At 35.0% G+C, this 20,758-nt stretch overlaps 1 protein-coding gene across 3 annotated transcripts in view; it reads right to left on the bottom strand.

The window, feature by feature from the left end:
- Positions 1 to 20,758, bottom strand: part of Tenm1 (teneurin transmembrane protein 1) — a 572,293-nt gene that overhangs the window by 501,688 nt on the left and 49,847 nt on the right. The gene's annotated exons all lie outside the window — the stretch shown is intronic.

Raw genomic sequence — 20,758 nt, 5'->3', positions numbered from 1 at the left:
AGAAAAAGAAAGAAGGGGAAAAGTTAAGCCTTTCAGAAAATTCAAATAGCAGTTCTGGGAGAAGTTGAGTGTGTGCGTGGGTATAATTATGTCTTTGCTCTTTAAACAAATGAACAAACAACAACAAAGAAAACATACACAATAGACATGGCAATATTTCATGGTTTGTATTTATTCCCCTTTCCTTCCAAATTTTACAATTTAATGTGGCTGGAATCAGTTACCATGTTATTTAATAAGAGAGAAAATAAAACCCAGTATGCTGATGAGATTTTCCCATTAGTCCACACCAAACAGCAAAACTCCTATTCCTGTTTTTATTTATTTATTTCTACAGTATCCAATATGAACACCATTTCTGCGAGATGCCGGTGAAGCCCCATCAACCAACTGCTTGAATATCTGGTATTCTGTTTTATAATCAATAAATATTAAATTATGGCAAGATGTCAAAAGGGGAGAGATGGATTAATAATCCCTAATAAGTTAATGAAAATGACCACATGCCAAGACATATCATCTGAAATGTCCATGCAATATTTAGATAAGGTAATCCAGGGATGTAGTACACTATATAGGATTTTCTCAAATTGACATTGGAGATGGTACAGCAATTGGCTCAGAAAAAGCTTAACTGACTGCATCTAATCCATAGTCTATATCAATAAAATGCAAACTCTAACATGAATTCAATTCTTTGAATAGAGAAAATGTTTACTCTTAGACCATGTACTAGAAAAAAATTTAGAATGCGAATTTCTTTGTTATAGTAACTGTTTCTGGGATGTAAAAGCTTACTAAATAAGGGTTTTAGAAACCAATGTTTAATGCCAGTTTAATAACTTTATGCTTCTAGTACTATGCTTTGTGAAACAGATATTACAGACAAATAAATCTACTATAATATATTAGGAAATTTAATAACAATTAACCCTTTTGCAGTTGGAAGTCGCTGCTCAGAATGCTACTTTGAAATTTCACAAATTAGCTTCTTTACAAATACGTGTACTTTTCTACTAGAATTTATGTCACGTTCAAAGAAATGATGTTTTAAAGATAGTATGGTTTCCCTTATCAAACACAAAACCTTACTCAATCATGCTTTTTCTGCTATAAGGTTAAAAAGCAAAGTCCATTTTGCTGAATGCAAATCTTAGGAATTTTGGAATAGTCATGCTAATTTTATCATGATTCTTTATTGAATACTACAATATTGGTGTTGCTACAATAACTTGCTAACAATCATGTCAGCTCACAACTGTAAAACTGTAAGAGAAGAATGCAGCATAGCCTTTTAAACACACATCCTTTCCTTTCCCTACCTTCCCCTAGGATTAGCTGTTCTCAAATTTGCTTGCCTGAGAATCACCTGGAAGACTTATTAAGACATAGATTGTTGTACCTTACCTACACTTCCACCCTACTCTCTGGTTTAATGTCTGATACAGGAGGTATGCAGTTGGACAACACAGTTTGGATTTAGGAGGACTTTAATGTGGGGCCTATAGTCATCGTAGGAAATGCAGTTTGAAAACTTCAGTCCTAGAGATTTCTCTGAAGTTAATGAGAAAAGGAGAGTGGTGAAGTTACAAGAGATTTTGTCATACCAGCTTGAATTCTGGGAACAAAGAAAGAATTTGCTCTGAATGACTGTGAAATGCCTCCATTTATTTTTTCATAGATTCAGAGAACTGATTAGGAAACTCACTTCCAACAACATTGACTTATATTTAGTTTCCCTCGGGTGATGGCACATGAGAAGTGACTTTCCACTGATTTTTAATATGAGCATCTGAGTCATGGCATTTGTTGAAAAAGATGAGTAAATACAAATAGACGACCACTTGCCATTCTAGATTGATGAAACACTGGGATAAGAATTTTTTTCCCCAAGGAAGCACTGACAGATGTAGGCAGGCTCCATTTTTGTTAACGAGATTTATTGTCTCAGCCAAAAAGAAATTTGAACATTGACTTGTTCCCTTCAAACTAAATTTTGTTTAATAATATCAAAATTGTACAAGATAACCAATCTTTTTTCTATTGCAATTAGGAAACATTTTGAAAACAAAGACAAAGTCACAAATAATCTAATTAAGTAAGTTAGAGAAATGTATTCTTTCTTCAACAAACCGTAGTTGGAAAGATCTTTGCAAGCAATTAGTTGTTCTTTTTATGAAGCAGTAAAGGAGACAAAGCTAGATTGAGTGTGAAATTGCAGAGAAAGAAACATTTAACTTGTCACCATAAGTAATGTTCATCTAGCTGCTTTACTTCTTTTTTTGAAGTCAGAGTTATCATTGCAAAATATTCTCTTAAATACACAAAAGTCCGAATTCTGCCTAAAATCCCATAGGACGCATTATTTAACAAGCACTTCAATGGACCCTTAGTGGTTGTTTTTAGCCTTGCACACATAACCTTGTTACCTAAAATGCAGCATACTCCCTAGAGGAGATAAAGTTCAACTGGGTTTATTATAGACCTGTTCTTACCAAAAAGCTGTTCACAAGAGAAATAAATGTACACTCCTAAAACATCTAAGGTTTAAATGGCTAGACTGGTAACATGAGAAACTACATTCCAAGAATAAAATAGGATAGATATGTTCAATACATGTTTCTACAGTCTCATGCGTGTATTTCTAATTTTTATTCTAAGAAAAATGTGTTTTTAACCATATTTCAAGAGATTACATAGGAGAGATTAGAAGAGTGAAAGGGTCATTTTTAAAATGGGTAATAGGTTTGAAGGAGACATTTCAAAATAAATGATACAAGAATGACTAATAAGTGAATAAAAACATGTTTAACACAGTTATCAGCAAAATACAAACTAAAACTACAATCTAATGCAAGCATACATGGCCTAGGATAAAACACAAACAAATGAAAAGCAGAAATCTCTTACTGTCTTAGTCACTGTTCTATTGGTGTGAAGCGACACCATGACCAAAGCACTCTAATGAAAGAAAGCTTTTAACTGGGGACCTTGCTTTTAGTTTTAGAAGCTTAGTCCATTATCACTATAGCAGGGAGTGTGGTGGCGGGTAGACATGGTGTTGAAATAGCTGAGACCTATATCCTGATCCACGAGCAGTGAAGCAGAGAGAGGGAGTGAAGAGATGGGGGGGAGAGACAGAGACAGAGAGAGACTGGACCAATTCTGGGGCTTGCAACTTCAACGCCCACCCTAGTGACACACTCCCTCCAACAAGGTCACACTTACTCCAACAATGTCAAACCTCATATTTTTTCTAATTCCTTCAAACAATTCCACTCTCCCGTGACTAAACATTCAAATATATGAGCCTATGTGGGAGGCAATTCTTACTGAAACAACTACACTTACCAATACAAGTAATACAAGTGGGTAATACAAGTCTCACCCATGAATGGCAAAAGCAAACTGGTATACCACTTTGGAAGGCAGTCTAGCAGCTTCCTATAAATTCAGTTTGTATTTACTCGGAGAGCAGTTGTGCTTCTGGACAATAATCACAGAGAAATGCAAGCTTTGGGAAACATTTTGCATACATTTGTTTATTGGTGTTTTATTTATAATAGGTACAAACTAAAAATGATGCAATTCTATCTAAAGAAGTAAGCGAATAAGCCAACAATAATGCATCTGAAATATTAATCATCCTTAATAAAGGATGGGATTTTTGATGGACATCAACAAGATTAACAATCCAAATAAACACCTCACGTAAAAGACAATAGATAATACATCGACATTCTGTGTTTCTACTTATTAAATATCTTAAAAATATAAACAAATGTATGGTGAATGGTTCTGTTAATGTGACCCAAAACAATTTCAGAAGGAAAGGGATTATTTCAAATTATAATTCCAATCACAACCCATCATTTTAGGGAGGCAAGGCAGGAATTTAAAGCAGGAACCTGAATACAGGAACTCTGTGTGTGTGTGTGGGGGGGTACAACTTTCTGTCTCACTGATTCTAATGATTGTGCTTAATAGCTTCCTTATACAGAATAGAGATGGTGTCTCCCACAGTGAGCTGGGCCCTCTCACATTAATCAACGATCACGGCATTTCCCCATAGGCAGGGCCATAGGCCAATCTGATCTGGGCAATCCATTAATTGAGATTCACTCTTCTCAGATGACTTTTGGTTGTTTTAAGCTGAAAATTAAAACTAACCAGGATATATACCTATTATATTTATTGTGATAACAATTTCACAAATACCAAAGGGTAATATTGGCAAAGGTGATTTACCATATTTATTTACTATATCTGATGGGATTTTACAGCAAAAGTCATGAAGACATAGAAGGGGTTTTAAGTCAATCCATCTTCACAGATGGATCCAAGAGTCTCAGATCTGGAAGCAGATCCTGATCCTTTCACCTCAGCTGAAAAAAGTACAAGGAACATGAACTGAAATATTCTATTACCTATAACTAAACCAAGAGACAGTTAAGGTTAAAGGGTATATAATATTTATAATATATAATATAAACCAAGACAGTTAAGGTTAAAGGGCATATAATATTTTAGGGATCTTCTAGGGCTCGGTATTTTCCTAGGGACATTAACAAAAGAAAATCATGTTTAGATAGAAAGTAGGATGAAATTCTACTTTATTTTTAAGATATTTAATAAGTAGAAACTACTGAATCTTGCACAGTTACATGAGCCTCCAATAGTAGGGAATCATGACACATTTTGTCATCCTTGGATACTTGTATTGATGAAAAGAAATTAATTACTTAAATATTGAGGTGCTGCATAAAATGAGGTTCTGAGTTTTCCATCTGAATACAGATGTTGACTTTTAGGTGGCAAGTGGGGAAAAGTAATTTATCAAAACTGGAACAGGAAAGTAATATTGTCTACATCACCATTTTTATTGAAATGCTATTTCTAAGCTTTTGAGAGTTTCAAAAATTCATTATCCTTAAAATTCTACCCATTAACACTCCAAAAATCTTCAAGGCATCATGATCCAGATAAATATTGTGAGGTCAAAGAGCATAGTTATTTTAGCTGACTTGAAATTTGGGAGATTTAATATATAAAGAGTATAGACTATTTCCAAAATAGTGGATGGTGATGAAATTATTGTTTTAAATTTTGTGTCATGACAACTCTTATGAATTATATAGAAATGAAAGTTATTAAGTACTTATGTAGTTTTTAAAATAAATCACTTGAGGGAATTCAGATTCTTCTATTATAAAATGTATAGCAACCTCTCAAAATAAAACTCTAAAGGGCAACTTGTTCTGAGCTCCTGTAACTATAATAGGAGACTCTCAGGACAAAATGTAAATGGTCAACAATTAAATAGAAAAAGTTTTGTGATGAATAGGTACACATAGAAGCTAAATAAGTTCTTGTGTTATCATTAGAAAACTCAGTGTATTAAAGTACTGGTGCAGCCTGGGTAATTGCTTTGAATTACTCATTGATTAATATACAGAATATTTAAAATATTAAATGTAAAAAACTGTGTAAATGCTTACTCAGTAAACAATAAAATTACCACTTTACAATCAGCCTACAAATAGAACTCTGTTATAATGAATTCATACAATTGAAAAATATTATTGACCACTTAATAATCCATTACTGGTTCTATGGAACATGCTGTGGTTTATTGCAGTCTCTCATAAGAAATACAGAGAAAGTAATTAGCAGTCCTTGATATGAGACAAATAATTTTCACTACTGGAAACCATTTTCTGCTGATCAGTTTGGAGGCTTTCAAAAGAAAATATCACAATTTCAAACAAATCAGTTCATCTGAGGGTCCTCCAACACAGCTTGGCTGAAAATTCAGTCAATTTCAACTCAAGAAAACAAAAACAAGCAGCCTTCAAGGGTTTTTCTTAAAGGATTAGTCCAATTTTTAATTTCCTTTTCTTTTTATGAAAAGCCTTTATCAATCGTTTGCTGCTGCATGAGGCAGTGAGCAGGAAGAAGTTTGTAAGACTATGTCATGTCCTTTGCAAAGTTCCACAGAGAGTCTTTTTAAAGGTCCTAGTGATAGCAAAGTAATAAAGGCATGTCATCCAAACCCAACCTTTAGTTTCAGATGGGGGGAGCTCATTAGTCCTGTCTGGGGTATAGGACTGAGAGGAGGAGTGATCTGAATGTGTAGGACCGAGGTTATGGTTGTCTAGGACATAAATAAAATAACCGTGGTCCCTGAAGCTCCATCTTCTCTTTGCATTTCCAAGTGCTGATGATGCCTTATTTCATTTTCAAGATTTCCCCACCTGTTTGGTATACCGAAAAGGACACCAACAAATCCCTGCAGGTTTAAACCCGGAAGTATAAACATTGATCATCTGTAATAAACTGCTATTGCTTACCTGGCAACATCCCAGAACATAGTTTAAAAGAAAAAAACAGTCTGATGCCAAAAGGAGTGCTCCCAGAAATACAATGAAATACTAATCTGTAAAATAATAGCCCTCATCAGAGAAGCCCAACAAATAACTGTACAAAGTCAAAAGAGAGCGATGAGATAGGAACCTGGGGGAAATCTACACAAACTCTGATCACACTTAAAGATAGACCAAAGCAGTCCTCAATCTAAAGAGAGGAAAGAAATTTATTGTGGGAGTAAGCAAGTGCTAACTATTTCCTCAACTAATTTGCTTCTTAGAGAGCTCTTCCTTTTGACTGTATTCACATAAGATAAGAGGACTTGCTTAGGAACTAATGCAACAGTGGCTGAGAGAGTGACAAGCAGTCTTTGTGACAAGAGCCTGGAAAGCAAATCAAGGACCATAAAACATAGTGGGATGTCCTGAACAACAGCAGAAAGTTGATCAATGAGAACTTGCACATGCTGGCTTTATTTCAACATTTTGAACAAGACAAGGACTTCCTGGCTTAAATGAGAAATTTTCAGGGCTACTGAACACTGCAAGAACGTGGTGTTCAATGGCCCTAAAAATTTCTCATTTCTTACCTGTGTTGGTCCAATTTTCTGGCTGTTCATAACACTTTGGGGCCCGATTCCTTATTGCCCAGCGTGGTCTTCCGGGTTTGGTTGTGTATTTCCATTATGCTCACTAAGCATGCGAAGTTGTTCACTCAGTATGCTGTGCTTGTGTGGGTGTGTGTGTGTGTGTGTGTGAAATTTTAAGCTACATTAATCTACTGTATAATTCCATGTAAGGAGTGACACCGTTAAAGATACTTGGGAGAGCTTCACATATATACTCAAAAGGCAAACAATATGAATTCTGATAGCATTTGTTTTGTGATAAATGAGAAAGATGTCAAGATACCTGAGTGATTGCTCATGAGGAGCTACTGAATAAACTACATTCCACTTTACTGTTCTTATTTACACCTTTCAAAGACACTCTATTTATCTTTGCCTCTGTGGCATTGAGCATGCCAGTGCCAAGCACCTAAGATAGTTCTCTTTGATCTTTAACTATTCTGATGCACCTATGCAATCTGTCCCAGCATCCTCAGAAACTTCTATCTAAATGTCCTCCATCGAGTAATTTTAAATTTCACAACAACACTTAGAACCTTATTTTATACTTTTATACATGACTGCAGATTTTTCTCATTATTTATATTTATTATTTATAGCTTGAGTTAGACAGTTACCTCCTATACAGTATAATATTGCCAACATTTCTGATATCTCTCAATATTAAAAGCTGTATGCTCCTGGATCATCCAAAAGAAGTTAACTATAGGCAAGCATACTGTAACAAGGGCCCTAAGAATTAGGATTATTTCAATAAATGCAAGGTTGAGTATGAATAGGGGTGACCTGCAAGAGTCCAGGTGTCAGAAATTAAGACCTATCATTTAGAAGAAAGACTATCTCCTACCTCCCATAACTAGGGTCCATAGAGAAATCTACATACACATATTTCCTGACTTAATTTCGTCTTTTCTATATACTGTAACACTATTATAAGAAAAGTGAATACAGATTAAGAATTTATCTCCCTAGTTTTAGTCAAACTGTAAATAAATAACTTAAAATTTCTCTTTATGTACTATGTCATTTTCTCATAGTCAGAGTGAAATTTTGGAACCAGAACTGGGCTTTATGGCCAGGGATGGAGGTATTAATACTACTCATAAAATATAGGCTTATGGACATTTTAATTTGCTTACCTGTAACAATTATTTCTCTATGAATATAAATGGCAAGGCAAGTATGTCAAGACCTCCTGATTATATATATATATATATATATATATATATGTATAACAAACAGAAAAGGGTTAATTATAAACTGCTTTGATCTGTGCAACACTAAATAAATTGAGATAACTTCACTTCATCTTAGACAAATTCTAGCCAAAGAATTATTACATGTCAAAATTTTAAAATCAAATGGAAATATGAAAGTACTCTTTTTTTTTGAAAGTACTCTTAAAAGGGTTAAAATCATGGATATAATGGTGACACATACAAAATGGTTTTGCTTAACAAAAATGTTTAGTAATTCAATTTGGAAGTTGTTGTTTCACTAAATCATCTATGAATTTCCAATAGCTGATTCTCTCTGAAAATCTGGCAAGAAAGAAAGGACAGCAGGCTACTATCTATGGATTCAGGGAAATAAACAATTTACAACAATATTAGCCTAATGTAGAGTAAGCCTTCTGGATACTTTGATGGAAATAGTCTCCCAAAGGAATACCATTCATCATAATGAGTTACAAAATCACTTCTTAGGAAAATTCTTCAAAGTTATACTCTAGAATATTGGACTGGAGGGATTTACTGGAACCAGCTAAAAGCTGTTAGTAAAATACATTTAAGCTTTTGTTAATAGAAACTTCGTTTTTCGTTCTCATTAGTCAGTTTTGTAAGACACACAATGCAGTGATCACAACAGTGAGTTAAGAAAATGCTATTGCATGCTTTTGATGATGTAACCATCTATGTGGATAAAAGTTGAGTAAATAACTATTTGGAGACCCATTAGGAAGTTTTACATTTGAACCTTCTTCAAAGTAAAATATTCAATTATGTCTAGTACTTCAACATTCAGCCAGCAAAAACTGACAGAGAGCATATGCTTTAGTTTGTTCCAATACTTGTTTAAATAACTTGGCTATGGAACAACTGGCCTAGAATAAGTGACTGAATTTTAAAGAGACACTTTATTGACCAGAATACTAAACCAATGAACACAAGAAATTGGAATTTCTCAGAAAATCTCATGCCTTGAGACCTTAATACAGCCAGAATGGAAACTCTTCTCTTTAGAAAGAGCTTCACACTGCTGCAGAGACAAATGGTGGGCCAACGGTGCATGGGAATGCACCTTGCCCTAGACTGCTACAATGTAAACATTCCATTACATCTTTGTCCCTATTTCCTATGATGCAACATTAACTAAATTTCGTTGTCTGCATTTTTACTAATGAACGTGGCTGTTCCAGGTGACTTATAGAGGACAAATAAACAATCATAGATAGCTTCCTGGTGCACAGAGTTTGACCCCAGGTTGGGTAGCAACAGCTGTTTCCATTTCAGTCTTGTTACTATCCTTTTTTAAAGGTAGTTTGAGAACAAATTTGGTTTTAGGACTAGTTAGAACTTCATATCTTACAAACGTAAATGTTTACTTGCTATATGATAGAATGTCCTATCCATCAGTTTTTACCAGAGAGAAACGAAATTGCTTACTAACATAGTAATGCATATTTAAAGGCTTATTGCAGACTTGGTTGGGAGAGGTGAAAGATGGAAATAACTAATAAGGCCATCAACAGGAGAAATTCAAATTATGTACATCCACATACTTAGATAGTACTGAGACATTAAAAGGGGAGGAAAACGTATTTACACATAACAACAGCAAACAATATTAAATATTTATAGTGGATAAATGGTAAAGTAATTATCCTGAGTTAAAGAAGCCAAACAAAGCCTGACATGGTGCATGACTACAATTCTCATACTCTATGTGTGGAAGCAGTAAGATTATAAGTTTGATGCCAACCTAAGCTACAAAATGAGACTGTATCTGTGATAGCTACCATTGTTTGTTAGCCTGACAGAATTTGGAATGGCCCAAGAAGCAGTTTCAGGCAAATGTGAGGAAGTATTTAGATTAGGAAAGGATCTGAGCATTCCTGTGAGGTTCTAGCTACATGAGGTTCATTGAAATGGGAAGAACTACCCTAATAGAGGGCTGCACCATTCTCCTGGCTTGTGTCTTGTTCTGTGTAAAGTAGAAGAAGCTCACTGAGTGGGAGCATCCATGTCCCTCTACTTGTTGACTATGAATACTGTAATCAGAAACTATGCTTTTGTTTCCTGGCTTCCTAGACCCAAATAATCACACAGAAACTTTATTAATTACAACACTGTTTGACCAATGACTCAGATATATCCATAGTTAGTTCTTACATCTTAAATTAACCCATTTTATATTAATCTATGTATTGCCACAAGGATGTGGCTTACTGGTAAGGTTCTGGCATCTTTCTCCTTCGTCAGCTACATGACAGCTCCTTGACTCTGCCTACTCTCTCTATCTCTGTTTGTATTTCCCGCTTGGCTTTCCTCTGCTAAGCCATTGGCCAAAACAGCTTTATTCATCAGCCAATAAAAGCAACACATATACAGAAAAACATTCTACATCAGAATACAATGTGCCAGCTATGTCCTGATACTTAAGCTGCAGGCTTTCCTAACATGTTGGTGTGTATCTTTGAATTTTAGACAAAATAAACACTTTCTTAATATTCTTTGGTCAGGCATTTTTTATGTAATGTTTTTATACATTCTCTGAGGATTTCATAGGATGTGTTTGGACCACATTCATTCCCCTTTTCCAATTTCTCCCAGATCCTCTCCCATATCACTATCTATGCAAGAACCCAAGGTCATGCTGTCACCCCAGCTGAATGTGTGTGTGTGTGTGTGTGTGTGTGTGTGTGTGTATTTTATAAATGTAGGGAGTGTGGTTTGTATTGGCCAACTACTCCTTGGGCCTGCCATGGAGTATGGCCAATATACAGAGTGTCACACCATTGAAAGAAACTGACCTTCTCTCTCCTAGTCAGAATCAAATGCCAATAGCTCCTCAGCTATGGATGAGAATCCGTGTCTACCTCTCCTACTCCATGCTTGAATTTTGTCTGGCTCTGGTGTTTGTGTAAATCTTCTGCATGCTGCCACAATTTGAGTTCATGTGTACATCTACTCTCCTGTATCTGGAAAACTCTGTTTCTTTGCATTGCCTACTACCTCTGGCTCATACAACCTTTTTGTTCCACTCCTCTGTGAAGTTCCCTGAGCTTTTGATGGAGGAACGTGATATGTACCTTTGAGGATTGGACACACTGTAATATCTTATTCTCTACAAGTTGAACCATTGTGGTTCTCTGTATTAAATGCCATCTATTGTAAGAAGTCTCTAAATTGAGAGATGTACTGCAATGAGTCATTAGGAGTACTTTTAGTGCTATGAGCAGTTAGGAAAATAGTAGTAGTAGGTTTCTCCAGGGCCAATGACCTATCTAGCCACCAATCTTGTCCCTGTTAATAGTATCAAGTATGTACTCCCCTTCAGGGAGTAGAATTTAGATCCAATCAAAAATGGCTGGTTAGATTCATAACATTTATGCCACTATTGTACCAATGAATATACCTTCTCAGGAAGGTGGTTTATATCACACAGAGTGTGGTCAGGTATTTTGTTGCTACATCAAGGAAGATAACAAATACATAGGAGGAGGGCAAGTTTAAAGTCATCCTGAGCTGTGTACTGGAACCATATCTAAAACAGAGCAAAACAAAGAAAGTCAAAGAAATAAAAGTCTGACAAGGCATCTAAATGCTGCATGGTTCTGCTGATGTAAAATTCTGGAAGACGAAAACTAATCCATGGTGACGGAAAGCAGATTAGCGGTTGCTTGCTTGTGTTCGGATAGAAAGTGAAGGGTAAAAAACAACACAGAAAGGCAAGAATAAACTTTTGGGGGGATATCTAGGCTCACTATGGTGACTTCATAATATTTTCAAGATTCGGCATGTATATCAAGTTCACCAAATTTCACATTTAAATATATATAATTTCTTTCATGATAATTCTACTTCAACAAAGTGGTTTGGAAAAGACAAGATTATCATAAAATATGTTATGTTTACCTAATTTAAATGTTCTAGCAAAACACTGGGAGCTACAAAACAAAGTCACAACGTTTACAGGACAGGATAATGAGTATGGTTTCACAAACTGCCTTGAACAAGAGAAATGGCAGATTTCTTCAAATGGTCATTTACCCTCACTCCAGTGGATCAGGACAAGCTTAAATGTTGTATGCAGAAGTCTTAGATTGATGCTGCAGTGACTAACACCTTCAGTCTGATCCTATCCATGACAGAAATATGTTTACCATTAAAATGTATATTTAGAAAGAAAGGTCACTATGAAAAACTTAACTGAAAAATTAGAAATTAATTTACCTTGCTTACCCAGAAATTCATGAGTGAATGAATAAATGCAAGGTTTTACATCTAACCACTTGTAGTATATGTCAGTTAAGTACAGATTCCATAGTCAATGGCTAAATGGAATTGGAGGTCAAGCTACAAAAGAACACACAATGCCACATACTAGGATAAGAAGAAAATAAATCCAGATGTGTACTCAGGATCTTCCTACACCAGGTCTTGAAGCATATGTTATTTCATTTAAACCTCACAGAATGCTATCTGAGCAAAGCTGTTAATATTATTTCTATTTTTCAAAGAAAGCAACTGAGGTTCTAGGAAAAATGAAATAAATTGTCTGAAGCTGCATGGATGTCGAATAGCAAAATGAACTCAGAACAATTTAACACTGAGCCCTAATCACCTCACAGAGCACATAAAGTTATAAGTAGCCCATTCAAATTCACAGCCTAGCTCTTATTTGTACAATGTGCACGTGGCTGAGGCAAGAACTTCCTGCTTCTTGCTTCCTGGGTTTCATTCAGTTCACTGCTGTTTCCATCTGGATTTTCACAGCCAGTCGCCAAAATACTTTGAGGGATATGGCAACCAGAAGACAATGGGCATTTCCTCCATCACTAATAGCCTGAAAGGGGACCCTTAATCTCTGCATATATCAGCTCTTTGCTGTTCTGCAAGTATTTTTATGCCTCCCCTTGAAATATTATTCCACTTTGTACTAATTCTTATGGAATCCCTTCACTATCATCTTGTCACTTTGACTCAATGAAAACAGAAGTGATATTTTAGAGCATATTTTGTGCTTCTAGACAACACAAACAACATCTGTGCCTGCAGGCGGACAAATAAAAGAAAATGTTGACCTCTCCTGCATTTAGCTCCAGAGCACAAAGCAGCTGCCGTGAGGAGTTTTGGAATTATTTAACAACATGAAACAATGATGAAAGGAATATTATTCACTGGGAATTCTGCGTTGGGGGATAACTTTAGCATATTATTGCCTCATCACAGGAGACAATCAGATCCAAATTTCAAAGCATGTCTCATTTACAGAGTAGCATTATAATCACAGACTAAATAGATTGGGCTGAAATATGTGATCTACTTTGAGTTTTATATGCATCCCAGCATTCAGAGAAATGTTTTGCTTTGAAAATTTTCTCAATTATATGTTTAGAACCATTTTTATTTATTTTAAATGTATCAAAGAAGTATGAAGATGACTAAAGACATGTCTCTTTTTTGCTCATCTGATAACCTTGGTGCTAACTCTAGAGGTAATTTTAACAAAATGAATCTTCTAAAACTCCTTATTGCTAAAAATCAAATACAGAAGCAATAATAACATTATGATTTGAGAGGGAAACTTTTAGAGCCCAAAGTCTTATTAACACAAAATGAAGAATTTAACCCAAGCAATCAAATTGACATTCTAGGGATTTAAAAATGAACAAACTTTGTATATGATGTCATAATCATCTTGCAGACATAGGAAATATGAACTTGTTAAATAGGCTATGAAGACTGCTTAGGAATGTATATAATAGATAGAACATGAGTCTATACAAAGCCAGAATTGTTGACTCTATTTATTCTTGAATCAACACCTTAGGGGAAAACGATTCACAAACAACCAAATAGTGATTTGATGTTATATTCAGACAACACCTGCTTGGCTGACTTTTCATTTTCAACAGTTGCTTGGCTCTGCCACTGGTTCCAAAGTTTGTTCATGGGGCTTACCGTCCCTGTATACAAGTACTCCAGAATTATAAATCTAACAAAGATGACTAAATCGTGAAGCTATTTTTCAAGAGCTCAGCAGGTGCCTTAAATCTCAGATACTCAAGAGACTGAAGTTAGACTGGGTAACATAGTGAGAAGTCATTTGAAAAATCTCAAAACCAAACCAAAACAACAACAAAAAGCCACAAAAGTTTAGTATTAGGATATAGCTCAAAAGTAAAATATTTGTCTAGTGTTCACAAGATGCTGGGTTTAATCACTAAAACGGGAAAAAGAATTTCTTGTAAATCTAGAATTCTGAGGCCATGAGCTCTAATCCAGAATGTAAGAAAATCTATTAAATCACAAAATACTTATCCAACCTCTAATACAGCAGCACGTTTTTCTCAGAAACTAAAGAAAAAAATACACAAATATTCATGCTGTCACTGAACTCATATTCTAATTGTAATAGATTAAATTCTCAGAACCACAAACATTTTAATATTGGTCTCTAAATTATTATATGGGCATTAATTCAGAATTTATTCATAAGTTCAGGGAAAAAGTATTATATTCAATCAGCCATACACAGAAATTTGGCTTTTTTAAAAAATAAAAGTGAATGTTTACTGTATGAAAGCACATCTATGTCTTTTGTGTATTCTCCATTAGGAAGAACTGGGGATCTTACAGCAGGCTGCATTTATCCCTGCATAGCGCATTTACTTTAAAACCTGAAAGAACTTTTGGGTAAATAGTTTAGAATTCAATATCTTGAGGGGAGGAGAGATGAAATGATGGAGGTGAAAAGGAGAGCCTTTCTTCTCAAACCAGATCCCATAACAAATAATAAATTCTTCAGCGATTGGTTCCTGGGGAAGTTGAAGGAGATGGTATAGAGGAAAAAATAAACAGAGACACTACAATTTATCTGAAAAAATAATCAGCATATCACAAGTTCACTTAAGATGTATAATCAATAAACAAAAGATAAGTAGGCTTATATTGTCCTATATAAATGCTAAATATTTACTATCTAAATACAAAATCTGAGCAGCATTTTCTAAAGCAATGTTCTTGTTAACCGTTTTGTTTTAGCATAAGGGTAAAATAATAGAAGGTTAACTGTAATTCATCTTGGAAATCAATTTTTTCTTTACCCTACATAAAGTTCAAATAAGCCTTAAGAGCGGTATTAAAAGAAAACTAACTAGAACAGCCATTTTCAATATTACTTTTCATATATGCAATTGAAATACCTATCATCTAGTAGAATATTATATGGTCACTGTATTACATGAATACATTTAAGAAATAAAAGGAGTTTATTATAAAATTTAGTAAGAAAGAATAAAAAATGCATTGGCATACAAAATTTGCAAAATATTTATCATAATTTTATTATCATACATTCAAAAGAGGTTTTATAAGTAGCCACTTACAGCTACCATATGCTTACAGACATTATCAGCTTGATTCTGTAAGTAAATATTTCATAAATGTAAAAAATAAAAATACTTCATATATGTTCTGCTCTTTTATATATATATATATATATATATATATATATATATATATATATATATATATATATCTCACTCCTCAGAACTGGAGATGGAGATTATGAGTTGGCCACCATGAATATGGAGAACCAAGTGTGGATTATCTGCAATAGTAGTAAATCCTCTTAATCACTGAGCCATCTCTTCATTCACCTCTTGCCACATTTTTTTTTTGTTTTTTGTTTTTTTTTCACGACAGAGTTTCTCTGTGGCTTTGGAGCCTGTCTTGGAACTAGCTCTTGTAGACCAGGCTGGCCTCGAACTCACAGAGATTCATCTGCCTCTGCCTCCCGAGTGCTGGGATTAAAGGCGTGCGCCACCACAGCCCGGCTCACATTTTTTTAATGAATATAAAATAAATACTCTTGGTCTTTTGATGAGGTGACAGAAAACCACACAGAGTTCAGAGATGCATGTACCAACTCACATTGTGAGCTTTAACTATATCATAATTTATGATTTGTGAAATATGTGATTATTACTGCAGTGTAATGTTTTCTAAAACTAGAGGCTAAGCTCCAGCCAGGGAATAAAAGACCATATTGAGGCCTGTTCACTGTAGTAAAAAATATAGAAAAGGGGACATATTTTTACTAGCCATATAACCTAAAGAATTAACTGTCATTCAAAATTATGAAGCCTTCACATTATCACAAAATTAACAATAATAATAGAAACAAAGTCAACTATCAGTCATTCTAGTATTTGATATGTAACATGCATTCTGAATTCCTTACAATGAACTTCTGAAATGGTATTATAATATTAGGCTGCTATTTGCCAGGTTAAGAACTTATTCTGAACAGGTTAGAATACTTTACCATGTTCTTATACCAATTTAATAGCAGGAGTGCTCTGTTTTCACTTTATAATAGGAACAATTTTCTCAGCACAGAGACACCAATAGACATGCTAATGTGGACAGGAAAAACCCACATGGTCTAATGCAGAGAACTGTAGGCAACTAAAGAATTCTGAAATGGAGGAAGGGCAGATATGGAAGCAGGGAAGAAGATATCTTAAGGGAGCCATTTTAGGGTTATCAAGAGACTTGGCTCTAGAGGGGTTCCCAGGTGTACCCGGGAATGTCCCCAGCTAGGACCCTGGGCAGTGGAAGAGAGGGTGCTTGAACTAGCCTGGTCCCATAGCCACACTGATGAATATCTGGAATATCACCATAGAACCTTCGTCTGGCTATGGATGGAGATAGACACAGAGACCCACATTAGAGCACTGGACTGAGCTCACAAGGTCTAGTTGAAGAGCAGAAGGAGGGAGAAGATGAATAAGGAAGTGTGCCTGATCTAATGGGAGCTCATCAAAGCCCCTGGACTGGGACTGAACGAGCATGTGATCAAACCAGACTCTGTGAATGTGGCTGACAATGGGGGCAGACTGAGAAGCCAATGATAATGGCTCTGGGATTTGTCTCTACTGCATGCACTGGCTTTTTGGGATCTTTGTCTGTTTGGAGGCACCCCTTCCTAGGCCTGGATGGAGGTGGGAGGTGGGAGGTACCCTGTCCTCTCTTAGGACTGGAAGGGGAGAGGGGAGGGTGAGTGGGGGAGCAGGAGAGAAATGGAAGGGAGGAGGAAAGGGAAATTTTGAATGGTACTATTTATAAAGCAATAAAAATTTAAAAAAAATTCTGAAAGTGAGAGAAATAGCATTCTGCAGGGAAGAACACACCAACTGATTATCTAATACCAAATGGTCAGCCTTGATAACATACACATTGACATGTAACAACAAAGAGAAAGAGTCAATAAATTTAAAGAGAGAGAGAATATAGATGAGAGAATTTTGAGAGAGAAAAGAGTAGGGAAATGCTGCAATTATGAGCTCAAAAGATAATATAAAATTAAAGATGATTTCTTACTACATTTGTAATTCTGTGGGGTAGTAAAAGTTACCTTGATATAACAGGAATCTCTACATTTGGGAAACATAATTTCTCATTACTGAAATAAAGCATATTTAATATGAAGGGTAGGGTATATGCTCCAGACAATTAGCATTTGGGAGAGGAAGAACCCCATGGTGGCATATAGTGAAGGTGGTAGATAAAGGTAGGAATGGATGATTGGAAGAGTTTAAATGGGCATAGGAGAAGATTCTAACTCCTCTTAGTATATTTTCGGTTTTTATATGCTCATTTGTTATTGAACTTAGCTATTTAAATGTTCTCATTTTCAAACTATAAGCTAAAATATTTATTTCTTTCAAATCTTATACTTGTTTTGGTATTGACTTTCAGTAAATAGAGCTAACATACATGCATTGATTGGTAGAGGCTAGCAATTTAGGCATTATCATTTTTTTACATTGAACAATCTTTTTGTCAGGTGTGTGTACATATTTATGTGATGCACATATCTGTGTGCATGTAGGTGTGTGTGTGTATGTGTGTGTGTGTGTGTGTGTGTGTGTGTGTGTGTGTGTGTGTGTGCATATGTCTTATGGAGGCCAAAGGCTGACAATTGGTGTCTTCATTTACTACATCCCATTCTTCATGGAATAAGTTTCTTGCTGAATCTGGTGCTCAATGTGTAGGCTAATCTAACTAATCAGCTTTCCCTAAGAATTCCTTGTCTAAACTTCATGAGTATTAGAATTTCAGGTCAGCTGCCATGCACGCCTAATTTTCATGTGGGTGGTAGGAATCAGAACTCTAGTTTTCATGATTGTGGAGTAATAGCTTTATCCAATAAGGCATCTCCCAATCCCCACATAATTTCATCTCCTAGTTACATCTTAAAGCTAGCCAATTCTGACTATTTCTTCTACATTCTCAAATGTGTCAACCTCCTTTCCATTCCATACTTTTCTGCACAGTATTTCCTCTTCTCCATTTTGTCTTTTTCACAAATTTATTTGGGTAATCTTATCTTTCACATTTCAGTTCATTTCCTTGATCTTCTAGATAAGATTATGCTATCCATTGTACAAAACACTAATCACAATTATATTAGGACCATTTATATAATTGTACATTGTTGCTGTATTTATAGTCTGAAAACAGTATACATTGAAGAACAGATCAATATTTGGTGTATAAAGGAGTGTTTTGAAAAAAATATTTCAAGCAAAGATGCAATCATGGTACACAAGCAGGAATGAGGATACCATATCTGGAGCGTTGATTACAAGGTGATTGTCGCTATAGCGCAAGATGCTTTGCTCAATAAATATTCTAGGCTGGCTGGTTTAGAGGGTTCATACAAAGGACAAAAATGAGGCTAGAATTAGAAAGGAAGATTTGATGTATCTAAAATATTAAGATGAGTATTTCAGAATTTACTGAACTGCAACAGAGAATAACTACAGTCTTAGGATGGTTCAGAACTATGAAAACCTGCAGATTTTCCAACTACCCTTGTAATCTCTAGTTCAGCCTGGTGCTTCCAAATATCTGTTTCTATTTGAACTATCTTTAAATAAAATCCCATTTGTGGAGATTACTGCCATATAAAACTGCCAATTTATGGGATAATGTGTTCCCAGTGACATTTTTACCCTACAATTTTATTTTGTGTTCTGCAAAGAAATTTCCAATTTAATACTGAAGTCTTAGCCACAGTGCTTGTCCAAGTGGTGGTCAAAAGCTGAAGTTAAAAAAGTCATTCAGTCTAAATCAACTATATATATAAATTAATTTAAATTTCTTATTCCCAATTTATTACAGTAAAATCTTACTACACTTCTGCCTTTTTACTTTAAAAATTTGTAAAATACATAAATACATTTACACAAATAAGCACACTATTTTATAAAGTGGCTATTATATATATATATATATGTACATATATGTTATGTATTTATTGTCCATCTTGCTATGAATATTGTTTCATGTTGACATACATAGACATATTTTCAATATTTGTAAGAAATTCCATTATATAAAGCATTATCCAATTTCATACATTTTGCTTGTTTACAAATTTTTACTATTTCAAGAAATACAGTGCTTAATAACACATACATACATCTTTCTGTTCTCTTGTTAATATTTCTATAATATAAATTCCTTAAGGTCTGATTTCTGGTTCAAAGTGTATATGCTTTTTTCATGTTTGATAGCTTAATTTTTTTATATTATTAAAAATTTCCACCTCTGAAAAAGCACGGGATAAAACTGGACTCCCTGAACATGGCGGACAATGAGGACTGCTGAGAAACCAAGGACAATGGCACTGGATTTGACTCCAACTACACATTCTGGCTTTGGAGGGGCCTAGCCTGATTGGATGCTCACCCTCAAAGTGTATATGCTTTTAAAGGAAAGAGAGTTAGTTCAAACTAACATATTTATTCATGGTATCTATAGATATGAGCATTCTCATCTACCAATCATCTTATTTCTATTTACCAAATTAGAATGTTTAAGGATACCAGGAGAACACAGCCCAAACACCCAACAAAGCAGGGTTTATTGAGACTCACAGAGACAATCAAATGTGTGGGCTAGGTCCTCTGCAAACCGGCTGTGGTTATTTAGCTTGGGGTTTTTGTGGGACTTCTGACAGTGGGAGAGAAAGTGTCTCTGACTTGTTTTCTTGCTCTTTAGACCCTTTACTTCCTGCTAGATTGCCTTGTCCAGCTCTGATATGAGAGTTTTTGCTTAGTCTTATTGCACCTTGCTATGATGTTTTCAGTTAATATCCCTGGGAGGCCTCATCTTTTCTGAACAAAAAAGGAAGATGAATGGATCTGTGGGATAGGGGAGCTTAAGGGTGAGAGGAGTGGAGGAAAGGGAGGCTGCAGTTGGGATGTATTGTATGAGACAGCTGAAAAAATAAAAATAAAGTTTTTCTTTTTCTTTGCATTTCATTTATACACATCTATGTTCTTTTTGTTGTAACATATTTCTATATGTTTATTTTATTACTAATGCAATTTAATATTTTATGTGAAATGTGTTTCAAATAGTATTTTTATGAACCAAATATTGTCTCCCAGCTTTTTGTATTTCTCTTACTACTTTTTATAAATATTCAATTTTAATGTTGCCAAGTGTTTCATATTTTTTG

Source organism: Arvicola amphibius, chromosome X, assembly GCF_903992535.2.
Source record: "Arvicola amphibius chromosome X, mArvAmp1.2, whole genome shotgun sequence".
Lineage (NCBI taxonomy): Eukaryota > Metazoa > Chordata > Mammalia > Rodentia > Cricetidae > Arvicola > Arvicola amphibius.
This window is presented reverse-complemented; position numbering and strand designations above follow the sequence as displayed.